At 40.3% G+C, this 19,070-nt stretch overlaps 1 protein-coding gene across 1 annotated transcript in view; it reads right to left on the bottom strand.

The window, feature by feature from the left end:
- Positions 1–19,070, bottom strand: part of ptpn4a (protein tyrosine phosphatase non-receptor type 4a) — a 68,736-nt gene that overhangs the window by 48,150 nt on the left and 1,516 nt on the right. The gene's annotated exons all lie outside the window — the stretch shown is intronic.

The raw sequence follows: 19,070 nt of genomic DNA, 5'->3' as shown, positions 1-19,070 counted from the left end.
TCAGTATGGCCTGTGAGTCCATTATGCAAATTATAGACATCAGTGCCAGGGAGCAGCCATTTACTTACACACACACACACACAAACACACACACACACAGAGCCATTCATAAAACCCTGTCATAAAGATTCCTTACTGAATCAAAGAAACAGATAATGGAGAGTGACAGGCATTTTCAGCAGTAGCTCTTTTCTGCTCATTCTGGACAATGTCACTGCTGCACTCATTTCATCTAGATGTATCTTACATGTCCTCTCACCTGATCATCATAATATCCTTATAATATCAGCTAATCCTCATCTACCTCTCCTCCCTTCTCTCCTTGCCCTTATTAGCTTCTATATTCTTCTACTCTCTACACCAATCTGATCTTCTATTTGTCTTCATGCACCTTTTTATCCTTCACACTAGCTCATCTTGCTTCCACCATCTTCTAATGTCCCGTCATCTCTATATAGGCATCTCTTCTCCATTGTTGTTCCCCCCACTCGCTCTTTGCTAACATGTATTTCCTGTAGCCCAAATTAATGCATGGGGGTATTTATACTGCCCTCAAACATCTTCATAACAATCGTTCTACCTATAGAGTCATTCTACGGTTATTTTAGAGCAAAATGTTCTCGAATTAATATTTTTCTCCATGTTGGAAGAAACTAAAGTTGCAAAGCAATGGTTACTTTGTGTTTGTATCTGAGAAATGCACAACAGTAAAACACTGTTGTCACTACTAGACGTTGTAAATACGTGGCAAGAGTTCTATCAGCCTTTTCCAACGATTTACCACTGCACAGAAAGTGGTTACAGGTGGACATGTTGGGGGTACAGCCACACTCCCCCTCTATATAACTTCTTCTGTTGAAACACCCTCTGGCTGGCAGCACATTCCAGCTAGACATGTTGGATTTAAAAACGTAAGCTCTGGGCAACTAGAATTGCTAAAATTGTTGAGGATATTTCATTAGATAGTTTATTTCACTTTGTTACGTGACAGTTCTCAATCTACAAGACAACATTCAGCTCACACAAAAAAAATATTCAAATGTTAAAGGCTGTGAAAAAAAGATTTCTGGTTCAAATAATTCTTTGAAATTGTCCAAAACAAAAAAAGAAACTAACCAACCTGTTCTGTGCTTATAAAAACAGCCAAGAATTTGATATTTTCACTAATGTGCTCAGTGACTGTCCCTCAATTCAATCTTAATATTCAGAAATAATCTGACAAAGAAAACAAGCCAACCAGGGAAACTTTGATGTCAACAACTCTGTCTGATTACGTCAACAGCATTTTGATTATGACTGCTGTAAGAAAACCACAGTTGACACACACCTAGGTTTTTTCTCAGGGCATGTAAACACACAGGTTGACTGCACAAGATGTTCTGAATTTACATGTAGCACAAATGTCACAGCGGTGACTGGCTAGCAGTGGTGGAGAAAACACTCATTTTTAGGTTTCCTGCTTTCAGCTAACACTGCAAGTAACAACATGCTGGTCCTCCGTAAATTAATTTAACACAAAGCCTAACAAATACAAAAAATATAAATCCAACTGTTGTTAATTATGTGGTTCCATTTAAATGTGTCTCTGGCACTACCACATATCTGTCTGAACATAAACCACCAGATTATGATCTGTTATTTTTTGTCATGTTGTCCAGCAGCAGCAGTTTCATTTAACATCCAACTGCTACATTTAAAATTATTCATTCACAGTGTTCAAGTTGTTCTGTGGAACAAGAGTCCTAGGAAACATTCAACCAACAGCTACTGAAATAAAAATTATACAAACAGCTGGTTCAATAATTGATGCACACAGTACACAGACTGCTGCTTTTGCATTTCTCAGAATCATCTCACAAAGCTTTTTTCTACCAAAGAGATAAGAAACGTGTTACCACCTCTGCTGCTCGTTACAGGTGACAGATATTATAAAATCATGATACATTCTAGATGTATTTGCTACAGGGCTTTTATACTACCTTGATTAATTTAAGTTTCAAGGGGGTCCTCAACAAAAAAAAGCTGGTAAACTAAAAGTCAACTTCCCCTGGACTAATGTATTAGTTGGAGAAGAATTAAATAATATCCAGGCTTGTCGGAGTGGACAGTGATTTTCTAAATATACGGGCTATTATCTACAGCCATTGCAATGTAGTGGGGGGGAATTAAAGGAATTTCAAATGCAAACGCTAAACTGAACACACAGATTGAAAATATGAGAAGGGTGGAACAGTGTTACCTCATTTATATAACAAGAGGCCCTCTTCTCTACAGTAATGTGGGCACACACACACACACACACACACACAAAGCAGCACACACCCCAATGCACACATAGAAAAACAGAAAGCAGAGAAACAGAGATGCAGGTTTGATTAAAGCAGCACATTCCCCTGATTTTTCCTTTCCTGCTGACGTTGGCACCTTTAAATGTTACCAGGGGTCGTGTTCTGAACACGCTGCAAATTTCCACCCGCATCCACCTCAACACTGCACATTCCTGCCCCACCAGCAGGGAGGCCAGGTGTTCTGCACCAAGCACACCCCCCCCGCTGGTAGGCTAGGTTAGCAGCATAACAACTCAGCTACATGGCTGAGGACCACAGCCACATTTAAACCTGTCAGAATCAATACTATATGTAATTACAAATTTAACCTGGAGTCCAATGTTTTTTGTCTGAACTTTTGTGTCTTTTCATTCAGAATTTAAATTGACTTGAAACTTTTAGATTTTGGTGAGAACATTCTGATATTGTGTGTCAAACCAAGCTATAACCTGAACGCATCTTTACATCACAAAATTAACATTGAAAACGAACTGCATAAGAAAGTTTCATTGGTTTGAAATAAATTTCGGAATAAAAATTTAAAAAAAGAAAATCACGGATTGTTTTAATTAAAAAAAATAGAAACAAGAACAACACCAAGTTTGTAATCAAATATTATCACTTGAATTGTTTGGATCGCCATTATTTCTAGTGACAAGTAATTAGACCTACGACCATTTCTGGTAATGTATATAGACTAGTTGAGGTGATGCAAGATTAATCAATAAGTATCAAACTTTGACCTTTGCCATCTTTCACCCCTCAGAATTACAGTTGTGATTCAGTCAGCTCTAGCCCACTGTACCTGTAGTACATGGTGGTATTCTAATTTAGATAAAAGATCTATCTGGATGGTATAAATTCTTTAACCACCACTCTCAGCAAGTGTATGTGTGTTTAACAGTGTGTAGGATCATTAAGCAGTACATTAATCAGCCTCTCTTCATCGGAGTGTAAAAGCTCCCTTGACAACACACACTGCAAAGAAAAAACGACGCACACATATGCGCAAGCAAATAAATACATATTCATGCATGTGAGAGAGCTGATCTTTGCTCTTTTACATCTCAGCTGTTTGAGCTTATATGAACTGTGTGTTCATGTGTGAATATCTACAGTAACCTAGGTGATCTGGCATCCACACATACACATATTAATACATAGATTTTTACATGCCTATCCATCAACTGGAAGGATCCCAATTCTGTTGAAAGCTCAAATAAACTAAATTTTACAACCATATTTGGTTTGAAATTATGATATTTCAATACATTTTTGCAGGATAAAAATAAAACTACGCAACAGAACACATGCACATGTGTCCAGCTGTATCTTGTAATTTAACATGACATGATTTTCACATAACGAAACTTGCTGCATTCAGGCAGCAGCTAGTGTCACCAAACATGCTCAGTAGTCTTTGTCAAACTAGGTCAAAGTTAAAACAGTTTAAAGTCTGTGCATCAGGACGCAGCGATTTTCATGAGCAGTTGCTGAGTCGAGCGTCAACAGCCCAAACATTAAAAATAAGAATGGAATTACGCAGCGTTAAGCCCTTTGATGCTGATCATGTGAAAGCAGCTCTAGCTCTTGCCTGAATGCACCAAGGCACTCATACAGGTCTTACAGTGAAAGAACCCAATTACCATGAAACTATTCTGACACACTATTCTGCCTTGTAATTCAGCGGCATAGGTAACGCCACAGATTTAGACAGCATTGCTCGATTTTCTCTGGAAAAGGGCAAATAACTGTCATAGCAACGAACAGTATAGTCTGGGATCAGAATATATAGTTAGTATAATAATAGCATAATAACTGCTAGAATAATATAATTGAACAACTCAAAGTGTTAAGTCACCCTACACTGTGTTTTGTCTGTGGAGAAATGTACACCAGTGTATACTTGCTTACCCTGTGCCACTGGTGACAACACAGACCAAGACAAGCTCAATATAAATATACTCATATTGCGCCATGGTTTTTGGCAACACTGAAGTAACTAAATCTGTCAGTCTCGTAGAAAAAGACAGAGATGACAGCATGTGACAAAGTCATGACGGCTACATGATTTATTAAATCCGCTGCACCCTCAGGATAACCCTGTATTACTATTCTTAGAAGCTATAGCTGTTCAGGCCACAATACTCAAACACTAAACCAATCAGAACTCATCTCATCAAATTTCAACCCATCTTGTTCATAACCTATCTCCCCCTCTCACTACTCAAGCCTTTTTTCTAAGAAGCCTTGGATATTCTATTCTTGTACTTTGCTGAAAAACAGAATTAGACTGCGGTTGACATTTAAAATGAAAGATAGGCAGCGGGTATTTGGGGAAAGAGCACTAGGGAAAGACTTATCAGCCTAAAATGTGCCCATATTATTATTGCTGTACTGTCTCCAAAAGGTCACTGAAAAGAGATTGCCTGATTTGGCCTAATTTTTCACATTTAACAATGAGTTCTCAAGGTCTCTGGAAAAATGACAATACAGCCTAATCTGCAGGCCTATTTGTGTTATAGACATTTAACAAACTGTGAAAGAAATGATGAGCAGATAGAATGACACAATATGATACACAAAGAAACTAAAAATATATACAAACACCGCAACAAGCAGGAAAGGAAAGAGTGCTTTAATTCCATGCCTGGTTGCATCTAGAGGGTTCTTACATGTGGCTAGAAATGTACTGTGGGCTTTGTGAATGCAACATGTGAACACACAAGTTTGCATTACAGTATTACACAACAGCCTAACCCTATCCTTCACAGAAACGTCAATTGAAAGCTGAGTGGTAAAACCACAATATTAACAACCCTGTGAAGACGGACAAATCGCTTCTACCAAAAAAATACCAAAGTATATAGGCCTACATATTACGACCATAGATTTCCTGTGCTGGGGAGTTAGGTTTTAGCGCACCGTCTGCTGTGGCTGTGAAATCGATGTGTAGGCCGGCCCCAAATGATGAGGTGTACTGTTGTTGTTGCGTCCTCTTCATTCTCTTTGCTTCTTGGTGTTGAGCCAAGGTGGTTTTGTTTGTCAGCACATGACTGCTGTGTGTGTGTGTGTGTGTGTGTGTGTGTGTGTGTGTGTGTGTGTGTGTGTGTGTGTGTGTGTGTGTGTGCCAGGTTGTTGGTGATGGTGGACACAAGGAAAGTTAAAGTGCTTCTAGCTTTCAGTGTGAAGTTGTTGATAGTGATGGTGGGGGTGGTTTTGTTCAGGCTGATGGTCAGGCATGCTTGGGTGAACCGGTCCACGAGGGTTTGCAGGTGCTCCTGAGAGTGTGCTGCCACTGCCGCGCCATCAGCAAAAAACAGCATGACCCAGATGATGATCAGTGTGACCTTTGTTTTAGCTTTCAGTCGAGCAAGGCTGAATTGATTACTCTCTGTCCTTGTGTGCAGGTAGACTCCCTTAGTTGATGTTCCAAAGGCTTGCTGCAGGAGGAGGGAAAAGAATACACCAAAAAGGTGGGTGCCATCACACATCCCTCACAACAGATTTTGAAGGGGTCTGAGGTGGATACATCACACGGATGTGCCTTGAATGTCGGTGTGGAAGGACTGGAAAATGCGGAGGTGCTTTTCCGCAGGTTAGGCTGTTGATTGCTTTGCTTAGCTCCTCAGTTGTTGGTTCCATGTCAAGCTCTTCCATTACGGGTTGACACTCTACATGACCGAGTGCTGAGTCAGAGACAGTGTTGTCACTGGCATAGAGCTCAGAGTAGTGTTCTACCCAGTCATCTAGTTGTTTGGAGCAGTCAGTGATGGTTTCTCCCAAAAAACCATGGACACAGTACAACATGCTAAAACACACTGTCTCATTCACACTTACACCCATATGCTTACATAGCCACACATACAAACTCATGCACAACATCTGAAAGTTGTCTAGGTGCCTTCAGCACAAATGTTCACTTCTGAGAGAAGCAGTTTTTGCCTTTTGCTTTACCTGGTGTGGCCAGTGTGTGTATGTGTGTGTGTGTGCCTACAGATGGGACATACTGTAGGTTTATAGAGTCTGCTCGATTTTGCTGATGAAAGGGATTCAGCTTGATGCATAATTCAGGAAACTGGAAGCTCTGCATAGGTTTTACACAGTGCCATACCTCTCTCTCCCTTTATGTTATTCTGTGATGATCACCATCTTTTAAGTCAAAATTACTTCAACAGTAAACGCTTAGAAACAAACAATGGTCTGCTTAACTTACCTCAGAAACCCCAGCAATATATGGTTGCTGCTGCTCTGTGTGTGTGCATTCTCTCTTACACACACAAATTCAACATAGGTTTGGTCTACCATGTTGCTTTTTATGTCACATATGCCACTGTTGCGGTTCAAGCCTGCAAACTAAATATCTACAAAGCTAAATGGCCATAGGCCCTGCTGTAACACAAGTAATTCAAGAGGAAGAGGCGATTCAAAAGTGGAATTGATGATTAAACGGCTTGTTTGAATGTATCATATACGTAGCTCAAATAACAAGAACCATGTGTGTAGGAGAGGTGTTAGGGGATGGCTCTGTACCACTGGTTGTATGAAGAGGTGAAGATGAAGAGATGGAGGTGGGTGGAACACATTGTGGTTGGTAAACAGGGCCAAAACAGGAAAGTGTAGGCCCACCTGACAATCACCTTACAGCCTGTACAATGTTTCCACGCTGTAGAAAATAAGGTTAGCTGCATGTGAAAAAATACTGAGACAGCAAGAATTGTTTTGCATGTCCTGAGGTATGGCAGCAAAAATTTGTGTCTGGATTAATCTCCTTCAAGGCCACAGTTTGCTTCATACAAAATATCAAGGTGCATGCCCCTGTGCTAAACTCAAACAGCTGATACAAATCTCCCAGCATCAGGCTTTTTAAGGGATGTTTAATTTCTGCTAGCATCACTCAATGCAGTGCACTGTCAAAGTGCTGCCAAAGAAAGTGACTGCCACAGAAGTGGTGCAGCTTTGATACAGAATACTGTGTGACAATAACATGTTGTAGCTAATCAAACTGTTAAATTCCAGAAAATTCCAACAGCTTTTAGCAATTACTATTGGTTGATTACATGTCTTCTGTAGCACTTTTTGCACTTTGTTTACTGTAAAATTACATCAGTAATGTACATAAACTACACGTTCTTTGTAGCTTTATAAGGTTACTTCTGTAGGTCAGTACAGGTTATGTATTTGTGGTAGTGTTACAAAGCAGATGGCATTTATTCTGCAGCATTGACCTGCTATACAACAACCTCCAACCAGGTTTCACAACCGTGGGTTAAACAGTGCTTGTTTTAGCCTGTTCTGCATTAATCTGATTTTACTAAAGAAGATTAGTGCAACCCCAGACCTAAGTGAAGGCTTAAATGAACCAATGAAACACATTCAACTTCAGAGTAAGGCTCTTATTGTATAGAATAGCAATGTTAAGTAAATGGACTATGGCGATGAGAGCCACCAAGCAAAAGAAAAAAACATAGATGCACACTGACTTTGCGTGGCTTCATACAATTTGTGGTGCGTAATGTTTGGCAGTAGAGTAACATTTAGTAGTGCAGTATGTGTATACGTAAAGTATGTCTAATAGCTATTGTTTCCTTTTTTATTCCTCTCTAGTTCCACTAAACATAAACTGTTTATATTTTTCAAGCCATTTAGGGTTCTGACAGTACTTAAGACACCCAGATGTTTTCAGGTCTTGATTATCTGGATTCCATTGTCCAGAAGTCACTGAACCAGTTTGGCCAGTTTCTGTACTTTATCCAGATGAACACCTGTTCTTGTCATAATGTAAACTCTTTCTGTGTTTACATTATGACAAATCCCTCTAAATGCTTTTGTTTTGTCACCTATTGAACATAAGCACAATAGCATCCCATTCATTTCCAACCAGCATACACAGCTACATTTTTCTGCAATATTTTTGTTGTTGTTGAAGTTGATCAATGAAAGAGTGCTTTTGTTACGTTCATGTAGCTATGACAATTTATCAACTCCTCTAAAAATCAATACACTGCAGTTGTATTGAAACACAACCAGTCAAATACCAGGATATCCAATATCTAAATAAGAGCCAGTCCTGAACTGTAGCATCTGAAATTGGACCTCAAATGGCCTGAGGAACAAACCTAACAAACTATAAAGTAAAATCATTGGCACTGCTCACAGTGGTAGTTTAATCTGTTAATCAGTTGCTAGGTTAATTCTTGAGCAAGAGGTGCCAAAATATGCACAGATTCATAGTCCGGTAATTAATGTGTCTTAGATTAAAGTGTCCAAGAAATGTCATGTATTGTCCTCTTCCTAGTAGCTTCCATGTTGGCATAGAGCAGCCATGAGTCAGCCAGAGCCAGCCCCCTGCCTCATGCTGAAATCAGAGAAACCACAAGAATGTAACAGCTTCTGTTATTATCCCTCCCTGCTGCCTCGCTGCCTGATAGCCTGCCCCAGAAAATAGCAGCGAGGCTGCCCGTTTCTCTCTCACACTATCTTGTTCTCATGTTCTCTCTCTCCTCTCATTCTCAATATCTGACACACACACACACACACACACACACAGACACATTCTCTCAGGGTATGGTTGTCCATTTTGCTTGCTTTCTTTCTGCACACACAGATACTATACTGCTCATACACACACAAGACCTGACAGTGCAAAATGACAAACTGCAATTTGTTTTTCCTACTGAGAATTGCTGCAAACCAAGGGCCATCAGACACGTAGAAACATCTAGACAAATGCCCACAGAGAAACCAAACCGATACACTACATAACTAGCCGGCAGACACACAGTACAATAGATCAATAGATTGAAAGACAGACAATATATTGTCCTAAGTTTCTGCAACTCTCTACTAACTACTCTCTATGAATTTACAGGGCTCCAGAATGGGTTGCCATTTATTTAAACTGTACCAGTCCAAAGGACCACTTAAATAGACTTTCAGCACAATAGCTTCATACACTTCCCGTTTTAGTTGTATTACCAATCAATGCTTTAAATAGACATTTAAAAATGTAAAAAAACTTACTTAATACTTTTTTCCTATATTTTTTATTTTGATATAGAAAAGTCCTACGTTATTTACAGGGGCGGCTGTGGCTTAGTGGTAGAGCGACTTCCCCCAGCCCACATGTCGAAGTGTCCATGGGCAAGACAGGGGCTAAGCCTTTGTTGTGTGAGTGTGTGTGAGTTAGTTAGTTTCTTTGAACTTATGAGCAATGGGGTAAACGTGATATGTTGTGTGAAGCGCTTTGAGTAGTCGGAAAGCCTAGAAAGGCACTATACAAGTACAGTCCATTTACATTTACATTTGACATAGGTAAAACAAAATATTGAAAATGAAGCCAAAAATATTTTTCCACAGTTTAAAGTTCTGTTTCGACAGCAAATACTGGTACCGAACACTCATTACATTCATATGGCAGATACTTTTGTCCAAAGCAACTTAAAATAAGTGCATTCAACCACCATAAGAACAAGAGCTTCTTGCGTCAAAATGGAGATGCAGAAAGTTGCATGTGTAATGTTCATTTCTGGCTACGTCACATACAGCTGTATCTTATTAGTTGCGCTTTGAAAAGGTCAGCGGCAACCGAGGACAAAGTCGAAATAATTTAAACTTTGAGCGTAGCGCTTGAGCAGTGCGTCCCGCCAAGGGTCGCGCTTCCACCTTTTATACCGCTCTCCCCATAGGAAAACAATGGCACAGCCAGCGCAGAGCGGTTTTACCGCTGATCATGTGTGGGGGCCTTTACTGTGGTGGTTGGTTTTGTTTCTTGCAGTCAAAATGAAGTATAAAGTTAATAATTTTATGCCATGTTTATTCAAATGCTTCATTAAAATTTTACATTTTGCCGATCATATATTGTGTCACTGCAAATCTTGAACCTCCATTGAAGGAATCTGTAACATTACTGGCTTCACCTCTGTTAAAGTCATGTGATATTAGTTTCAACCAATCGCCCAGCCCACACACACATACATACATTCTCAAGCTCTCTCTCCCTCCCAGTAATCAATTGAATTGGGAGGAAAAAATAAATAAGTAAAGGGCACTTTTGCAGGATGTTATAAATGGTCTCTAACCATTGTTGCTAAATGCAACTGAAGGGACCTAGAATGGAGTTCGCTTGAGGAAAGGATCATTCCTATCCTCAGGCTGCAAGTTAAAGTTGAGAAAGGTTAGGCCCAGATGTCAACAAAAGAGCACAGGGTGGTACATGTGAATGTTTGTGCGTGTGCTGTTCAGAGTGATCCAAGCTCACGTGGGTGGACACACCCTCCAAAAAAGCATGCCCATCAGCCACCGTAACCAGATATCTCTACGCATGTTGTTGATCCTTTCCCTTTCGCTTTCTTCACTGCATTGTATCACATGCACAGTGATGCCATTTTCACAGCCTCGATCTACATTTGGAACCTGTCTGTTGACTAAAACAAAGGAAATTGTTGAGAGACAGAAATTACAAACACCTTTGTCTTGAACAAGATGGTCATGTAGACTAGGATTCAAGACCAGTAAGGATAAAAAGAAAGGAGAGAAGGAGGGATGGATAGAAAAAAAGCCACAGAGCGGAGAAACTGGAAGCAGTATGAAATAAAACAGCAGTACTAATGTCCTGTGTTTTTAGACTGCTCTTTATGTTCTTGTTTGAGTTGGATAGGGAATCCCTTTGCGCTTCCTCCACCGATCTCCAAGCAAAACAAGCAGCGGATAAAACAAGGTTTGACCATGTAAACTGTTGATGTTCCAGAAATAACCCTGTCAAGTGTCACACAAAAACACACTGCATGTCTGAAAAAGAGGGCGTGAAAATAAAGGTTTAGAAACATGGAAACCAACGTAGACCAACGAGTCTCTGCTTCTAGTCTTTTAATAGATGATGGAACCAAAGTGAAACTCATTTACTGTCACTAATGCTGCTCATTGGTAAAAGCGGGCCTATTTCTGACTGGGACAGATGAATTATTTGAGCTTGGAAACAGATTCTATAACCCCTAATGTCACCGCTTTTTAGCTACACGACTAAGTAATTTTATCTAGTTAAACTTTGGAAAAACATTTGCAAACCAGTGTTCTTCTTTAATCCCAATTGGTCATCTCAACCCAAGATCAAAAACAACGAAACCTTGGTAATTCATGGAGGGGGGGCAGCAGAATAAGGAACGCAATCCATTTTTGGCTCTGACACACTGTTCTTAAGCAACTGTGTCCTTTGACCTCCTGCGGTATTCAAGGCTCTTTAAGCAGCTGTTTCAAAGGCAGACCTGAGGATCTGAAGCTGACACACACACACACACACTCAGCTCAGGTTGCACAAGCAGCAGGTTATAATGGGCAAATGGCAATAGGTCTACCACTCTTTACTGAGTAAATCGCAAGACACCTTTAAAAAACAGTGTGTATGTGTAAATGTGCACAGTCGGGCATCTGTCGCTGTGTATATGCATTTTGGGGGATAGTGGGAAGGATGATAGTGAAGGAAAGGACAAGCCAAAACACGCACTGGAGCATAACTCGAGAGTTAGGAGCCAGCTGCACTCACATACCTGAGGAGTGGGGGTGGGGCTGCAGGGGAGAGGAGTCCACTTTTTCAGAAGAAAGATGTTTAGGTATAATCATATAATCCAGTGGTTATTCTATAATAATATAATGACATGGAGCAGTGGTGGTCAGGAAGGACTGATCTCATCATGTTACCCCCATTTTGACTCCAGCCTCAGTTTGAGGGCAGTTTGCATCGCAAAGACTTGCTCTTGTTTTAGACACATGAACAGGATTGATGCACTACTACCCAACACTCGTGCATTACTTTTGTCACCATATCTGGGCTAATTTTAACTACATTTCTAGTGGTTAGTTAGATTTAAATAGACCCTAAATCCTGTACCATCAACAGGCAACTTCCCCGTAAAGTCAAATATGATCATATCACTCTCTAAGCAGCTTGCCAACATACTTGAGTCAGGGGGGAGTGGTCACACAACACTGACAGTGGTGCAGCAGCCATTTTGCTAAAAAAACAAATAAAAAAAAATCAACACACCACAATCACCACAAATTTATGGCATATTGTTCCACTGGGTTGCAAGTTACACAAAACAAGCACACTTAAAAATCAGCTGCCTTTTCATTTGCTTTGCTGAAGTTTGCACATACTTTTAGCATTTTAACACATGACTACTATCAACAACCAACTGCCCATGGTATTATTATATTACTATTGCGTAGCTTTATTTATTTATTTAACTATTCTTAACAACACTGTATATTAAGCATTAAAGTTAAGAGATGAGAAGGTATCATGAATTGACAATTGTCGGCATATTCCAACATATTCCACTATCTCTCTTATGCTGTGTTCAGACTACCAGCGACAAAGCATCAGGCTACAAGTCATTTTCAATGGAAGCCACAAACTGACGCCCGACACTTGTCGCTGGGTGATAGCTAAGTTAGCTGGCGCTATGCTACGTCAATGAGCGATTGAGCAACACTTCAGCGGTGACATTGCAGCTGGCCACGCTTGGCCATTTTGTAGCTTTGGCACAGATACTCTGAACACAGCATTAAAGAGGGAAGGGAAGGGAGGGAGTGCTTTGGGGGGTATATTTCTATTTCCAGTAGGTTATTTCTTATTTCACCTTTTTAATTCTATTTAATTCTCCACCTTATTTTGTGTTTATTCACAAACTATTTTAATCTGTTCACCTTGCTTTTCCCTTCAGTTCTCTTTTCTCTACACAAGCACACACACACATACACCTCTGTCTCATTAATGCACACACAAAGGCGTGCCCTGCCTGCCTCTTTCTGTTTCTCTCTCACTGTAACATCCAGGGACAGACAGGCTTTATGTGTCTGCTCTGTTGACTTTTTTTTGTCAGCAGTATGTTTTATAAAGTCGCCCAAAAAGCACAGCTCCCATTTTGGATTTTTTCACCGCAATTCCGTTTTCACAACAGCAGGTGAGCCTCATGTGGAGGAGGCTTGTTGTTAATGTCGTAGTCTATCGAAAATATCCACCGTGTCAGTGTGTAAAATTGGTCGCCGGCCATTAATATACTTGGGCGACATTGCATCATCTGATCAGCTCTTCTGTGCGGCCTTTATAGAGACCACCGATCAAACTATAACAAATATTGGCCAATAACGATTGGTGGCCGATCAATCGAAGCACTCTTATAAGTTGAGTAGAAAGTCAGACAGAAGGAACTCTACATGTTGAGGAAAAGAAGGGACTGAAAGGAATTCAGCAGCTAAACTGACACAAGATGACAAAGTAAACAAATTTCAACAAGCTGAATGAATTCAAAAGAGATACCATTTGAAAGAAACTGGTAATACAAAAACGTACCTGTACTTATTATTACTAGTTTATTTGATAGGTACAGTGATCACTAATCAACAAAAAAAAGAACTGTAAATGAGGCAGAGTAGTACAGAAGGCTAAATTTCATCTATTGTCTCTGGCCAGATGTTAAAAACGCATCCTGGATCTGCCTTAACCAAAAACAATATTCAAATGAATGAATAAAATGTTTGGGTATTATTTTCTAAGTAAGAATAATAATAATTACTGAAATCTCTCATTTAGTTCATTATTGATGGAAAGCACCACAGAAATTACATTTTATTTGTTTTGGAAGTAAAGCTTTTTAAGTAGAGCTACACGTTCCCATTTATAGATATATACAAATGAAAACTGCCTATTTCTTCTAAACCTTTTTTTAACCAATAAAACCAAACATCTACTACTGCTTCACATACTCCATCACCCGTTGATGCCAATCAGTTACCCTGTCCCCTGCTGTTTGCCCACCTGTCCGGCCACCCTTTTCTCCCATTTCTCCATTTATCCAAATGCCATCTCTGCATCTATCCACCTCATATTCAGTGATCATCAATGATCATGTTAATCCTTTAATGTCTTTATGTTGTGCTGTCTTAATCCAACCTCTGCAAGGCTAGCTAAATCTATCTCACAGCCCCTAAACTATAATCTAGCTATCTTTACCTCCTGGCTCTGTTGGTATAATCTAGCCCTGCATTTTTCAGAAACTGGGTTAGAACACACAAGTGACTCATAATAGGGCCGATACTGATGATGAATTACAACAGATATCCAGAGCCACTATTTATGTTGCCAAGGCCTACATGCCTGTGGGCTAGTGGAGTAAAAAGTCAATCTCTCTTTATAAATCCAAACGTTTTGAGTCATTTTGTAGATGTAGGTCCGAGAAAAAAAAACTGTGGTCTTCAGAAAAATAAAATAAAAAGTTAGAGAGATCTCCAAGAGCCTGTAGAGTAAATCTGAATGTGATATACTCACAGATTTTGCCAAACCTGCAACAATTTAAAAAAGACAGTAACTAAGTAATTTGTTTCAATGTCAATGACAAAAATGTGTGTTTTAATAGAGATTTGTTAGTGCCATTCATTCACAATTCTCTCTGGTGTTGTCTAAATCCTGTATACCTGAATGTAACTGGCACTTCAAAGCATTTATGCTGTGTGTGTGTTTGTGTGAGAGAGAAAGAAAGAGTGAGTGAGTAAAAAGTAGGGGGTCTGTCTCTACCTCCTATCTCTGGCTGGATAACATGCTGTTTCAGCTAATCAAACCATTATGACTGCCCACTAACTGAGAACACCATTACCATAATATGCAGTTTCATCTGATTAGTTATGCATGATCCTGATAGCCAACGCTGAACAGACAACTGCAACTGAAAAAGCACTACTGAGTGATTTAAGGATTTTTCACAGAAATGGCCCATAGTCACAAGACTCCTTAGAACATTCTTATACGAAGAATCACTGTGATCCATACAACAATATACTATAGTCCAACTATGAATAAATGTTGTTCATTCCTAAAAAAAATAAGGCATTTTCCTGCTAGAACTGAATCCATCTGCACCCAATTCACAAGGCCACTGTTATTTTTGTCCCAGTGTTCACAGGCAGAAAATAATTATTTTTAGTCTGGTCTTAAAACTTTAAAACATATGTAAACATGTGAGTCTGCTCCTCTATTTTCTGAATGATATTGAGACTACAATGCTAAAAGCCTGACAAAGGCATCCACATGATGCTATTATTCCTTACTACCAATCAAAACTTGTGTGTCACTATTGATATGGCACTACTTGCTTTCCATTTTGGAAGTCTAGATCAGTCAAGGCACCTTCGTCCTGGCATTCTGTAGCTGTGGTATCTTGCACGGAATAAACACAGCTGTGTTTGGGGCTTGGGAGATGATTTTCACTAAAGAGTTGTGCCATATCCGCCCCAGCAACAGACCACTAAACTAGCTGCCTTTCTCAGCACTATCTGGCTGGATATTTATGTGAATGGATGCCTGTTTGGCTGCTTGGCTTAAGGACTGCCAGTCAGACAGACTGAAAGTACTGTAGCTCAGGACAATGATGGTGATCTGAGAGTGCTACCAGTCCGTGCCATGTTAGGCAATATTGTATTTGTGTCAGCCTGTGCCAAATTAGGCATATTTGTAAATGAATGGTGACTATCTTGCCTCCCATTTCAGAATGACTTATTGGTAATACTTTCCCTTCATGTAATTACTGAAGCAAGATGCACAACATTCAAGGAATAAGCTGGCACAAAATCACCAATAATTTGGCAACAGTTGGGTCGCAGTGCAGCCACTGTTAACTGAAATGGCCGAACTTTGTCTATTAGTGGTTCTGCTTACTGCGCTTCCCAACTGCAAATAGGTCTGTGAGCTTTCCGAAGGGTTATAATAGAATGGGCAGGCAGCTGGTCCTCTTGTTTAAACATGAACAGGCTGCTCTTTGACAGGACTGTCACGAACAGTCAGTGTAGGTCACAAGGAGCCTGGTCCCACTCAAATAAAGAGGAGGATCTAATGAGGGATCTTATAGGTATGTACCACTCAACTTGAAACATGCACAAGCGTGAGTCTTAATAACCAAGTCATTCGTTTGTGTATGGGGTGGGGAAAAAAAGCTACTTGGTGGCACTACATTGACAGAGAATAAAAAAAACTACATTATGGTAACAGAAGTGAAAGTTAATTAATACTAACAGTTTTTTCATAGCTCTTATGGCAATGAATCCAAGCCTACCAATGTAAGATACGCAGATGCTAGCATCTTTGAAGCCAGATTATATATCTTGGCAGCCAGCAGTCTTCCTACCAACACTGCCAGTTAACACCAATACTAAGCTGTCAGCACTTCTGAGCACCATGCTGAGTGGTAGGGTGTGCCTTTCGAACGTTGAGACTAAACAGACACAAGGTGTCAGAAAAAGATAGAGAGAAAAAGGAAGAGTAACTCAAAGCAAAGAAGTGAGAAGCAGACGAGAAAGTCAGAGAGACAGCAGCTGAACCTCAGGGTGCATAAAGATGACATCCTCCTGGACTGACACAATTATGTGACAAAATAGAAACACAGCATTACATTCTAATACATCTTACATACGTAAGGAAATTGTATTTGCTTCATCAATTCATTTTGCACAAACCACCTTGTATGAAACAGAGGAGCTTTAGGCACATAATGTTCTACACATTCCCAAACGTTCTATGCTCCTAGCCCATCCCACAGTGTATACACATCGCCATTCAAACTGGCAAGAACAATGGTTGACCTTTGACTTCTTTGCAATGTAGGCTGGTTTATGATGTTTAACCAGGAAGCTGTCATCTTTATGCATCTTCTCTACAGGCACCAGCCAAACCCGTGGAGACACATCTGCAGAAACGGTATGATGGAAAATTGGTGGCGAGAGGTCTAAGCACGTAAATGGTAAATGGACTGTACTTGTATAGCGCCTTTCTAGTCTTACCGATCACTCAAAGTGCCTCACACTACCGTCGCGAGCAATTTGAGGTTCAGTGTCTTGCCCCAGGACACTTCGACATGTGGGCCGGGATCAAACTGCCGACCTTCCGATTGGTGGATGACCCGCTCTATCACCAAGCCACAGCCGCCTCCTCCTAGCTTGCCAAATTAACACTAATTAAACAGCCGAATGCTTGCACCCATTGACCATCCAAGATGTAGTGCTACCTGTAAAACAGAATTATTCAACATTGTTCCTCATTTAATAGCTTCTTCAGTTCCAATCGAAACAATAGAATATCACCAAGTGATGGATAAGGAAGAAATTCCTTGCAAAACTCTAAAGGTAACCAAATTTTTGCCCTTGTTGTCAAGCTACAGGCAATGTTGACCAACAGTTTCTCAAACTGCTATGCATATATTACAGGCCTGGAGGCTATGCCCCAAGACTGAGAATAATTTCAACTAAGTGAAGACAACTGGCAGAAATTATTAATTTTTGGTCATTCTTAACCAAAACAAAGAGGACTATATGTTGACTAAGAATTGTTGGAAATAAACGTAAGGGTAAATTACTATTTGCCTCGGCACCATATCCACAGTTAAATTTAAGCAAGTTGCCTTGGGATCTGATGATACTACCTAACTCCCAACTTGTTCCCATGGGATCCCACTGCCCTCTGCTAGCAGGTGCAGTTTATCCCCATTACCCCTGCCACACCTGTGTCCCCTCTGTCTTCCAGTATCCATATCCCTCCTCGCTTCTTCCCCTTACTTTTTACTATCTGCTCTCTCTCTCTGTCTCACACACACTTCTGCTGTACACCATGGGGTTGGCAGGTTCAGGTGCGCTGTTCAAGTGAACCAGGGACATTGCCACAGGCAATTTAATCTTCACCAGCTGAGCCCATCCACTCTTAAAACTCAGGACTTCTTCAGGTTTGGGCAGAGCAAAAGCAAATACATTTAAAGTTCACTCCAGGATTTTCCTCAGCATGCCATTTATGCATTTATAATAGAAATAAAAATGGTCAAACTGCATGTCACAAAACCCATGAAAACAAACTTTGCGCAGCCTTATTTAGTCATTTTTATATGCCAACAGTGCCACAACACAGCCTCCAATCCTACTGTATGTTTCAGCTATCAGAGATGAGATGTGCAGAACTGCGCAATAATCCTGACAACCACAGCTTTAATATATAATATGGTGGCAATCAACAGCCTAGAATGGTGTCCTAAATAAAAATGTGCAACATGGCAGGCCTAATTCCAAAGATAAGTAGTTCAGCTTCGGCAACCACCAGCCTCAGACAGGGATTCCCAAACGTATTCAGGTCAAGACCAACCATAAACATTAGGTCAAAGACACCTTTTTTGGACCTCCGTCTGATAAGTTTTTTTTGGTTTATATGAATTCCTTCAGAAATTGATACTGTAGAAAAGCTATCATCAAAGCAATTGCTACTGTCGAATCTTACAGATTTTTAAAAATAAAGTAAAATTACACAGGATATACAGAGCATGTCATGTGGGACTTCTGGTGCCCCTTTCACGGATCCCCAATGACACTTGTGGGGTTGCTGACTTTGGAGAACTGAGACCAGCTTCAGGATTTCATTCACAATTCCTTCCTTTGCTGAGATCCCATTCAGAACCAATTGTAGCTCTAAAGTCATTTTGCAGTTTAGAAAAAGACAAGAAAGAGCCAGGGAGGGAGAGAGAGAGAGGCTAGACAAACAGGACAGAGCAGGGTCCATATGATCTCAGCAGCGGCAGCAGACTGGCAAGCAGCAGGCAGCAGAGGAACCGACTGCGACCCAAAAGATGTGGCACGGATGGTGGAGGATTACGTCATCGAAAAAAAGGAGGACGCCTCATCACAGCAAACCCTCACATCCATTACTTAACACCACAT

This window comes from Siniperca chuatsi, linkage group LG12, assembly GCF_020085105.1.
Source record: "Siniperca chuatsi isolate FFG_IHB_CAS linkage group LG12, ASM2008510v1, whole genome shotgun sequence".
Classification (NCBI taxonomy): domain Eukaryota; kingdom Metazoa; phylum Chordata; class Actinopteri; order Centrarchiformes; family Sinipercidae; genus Siniperca; species Siniperca chuatsi.
The sequence above is the reverse complement of the archived record's forward strand: the minus strand, read 5'-3'. Positions and strand labels throughout refer to the sequence as shown.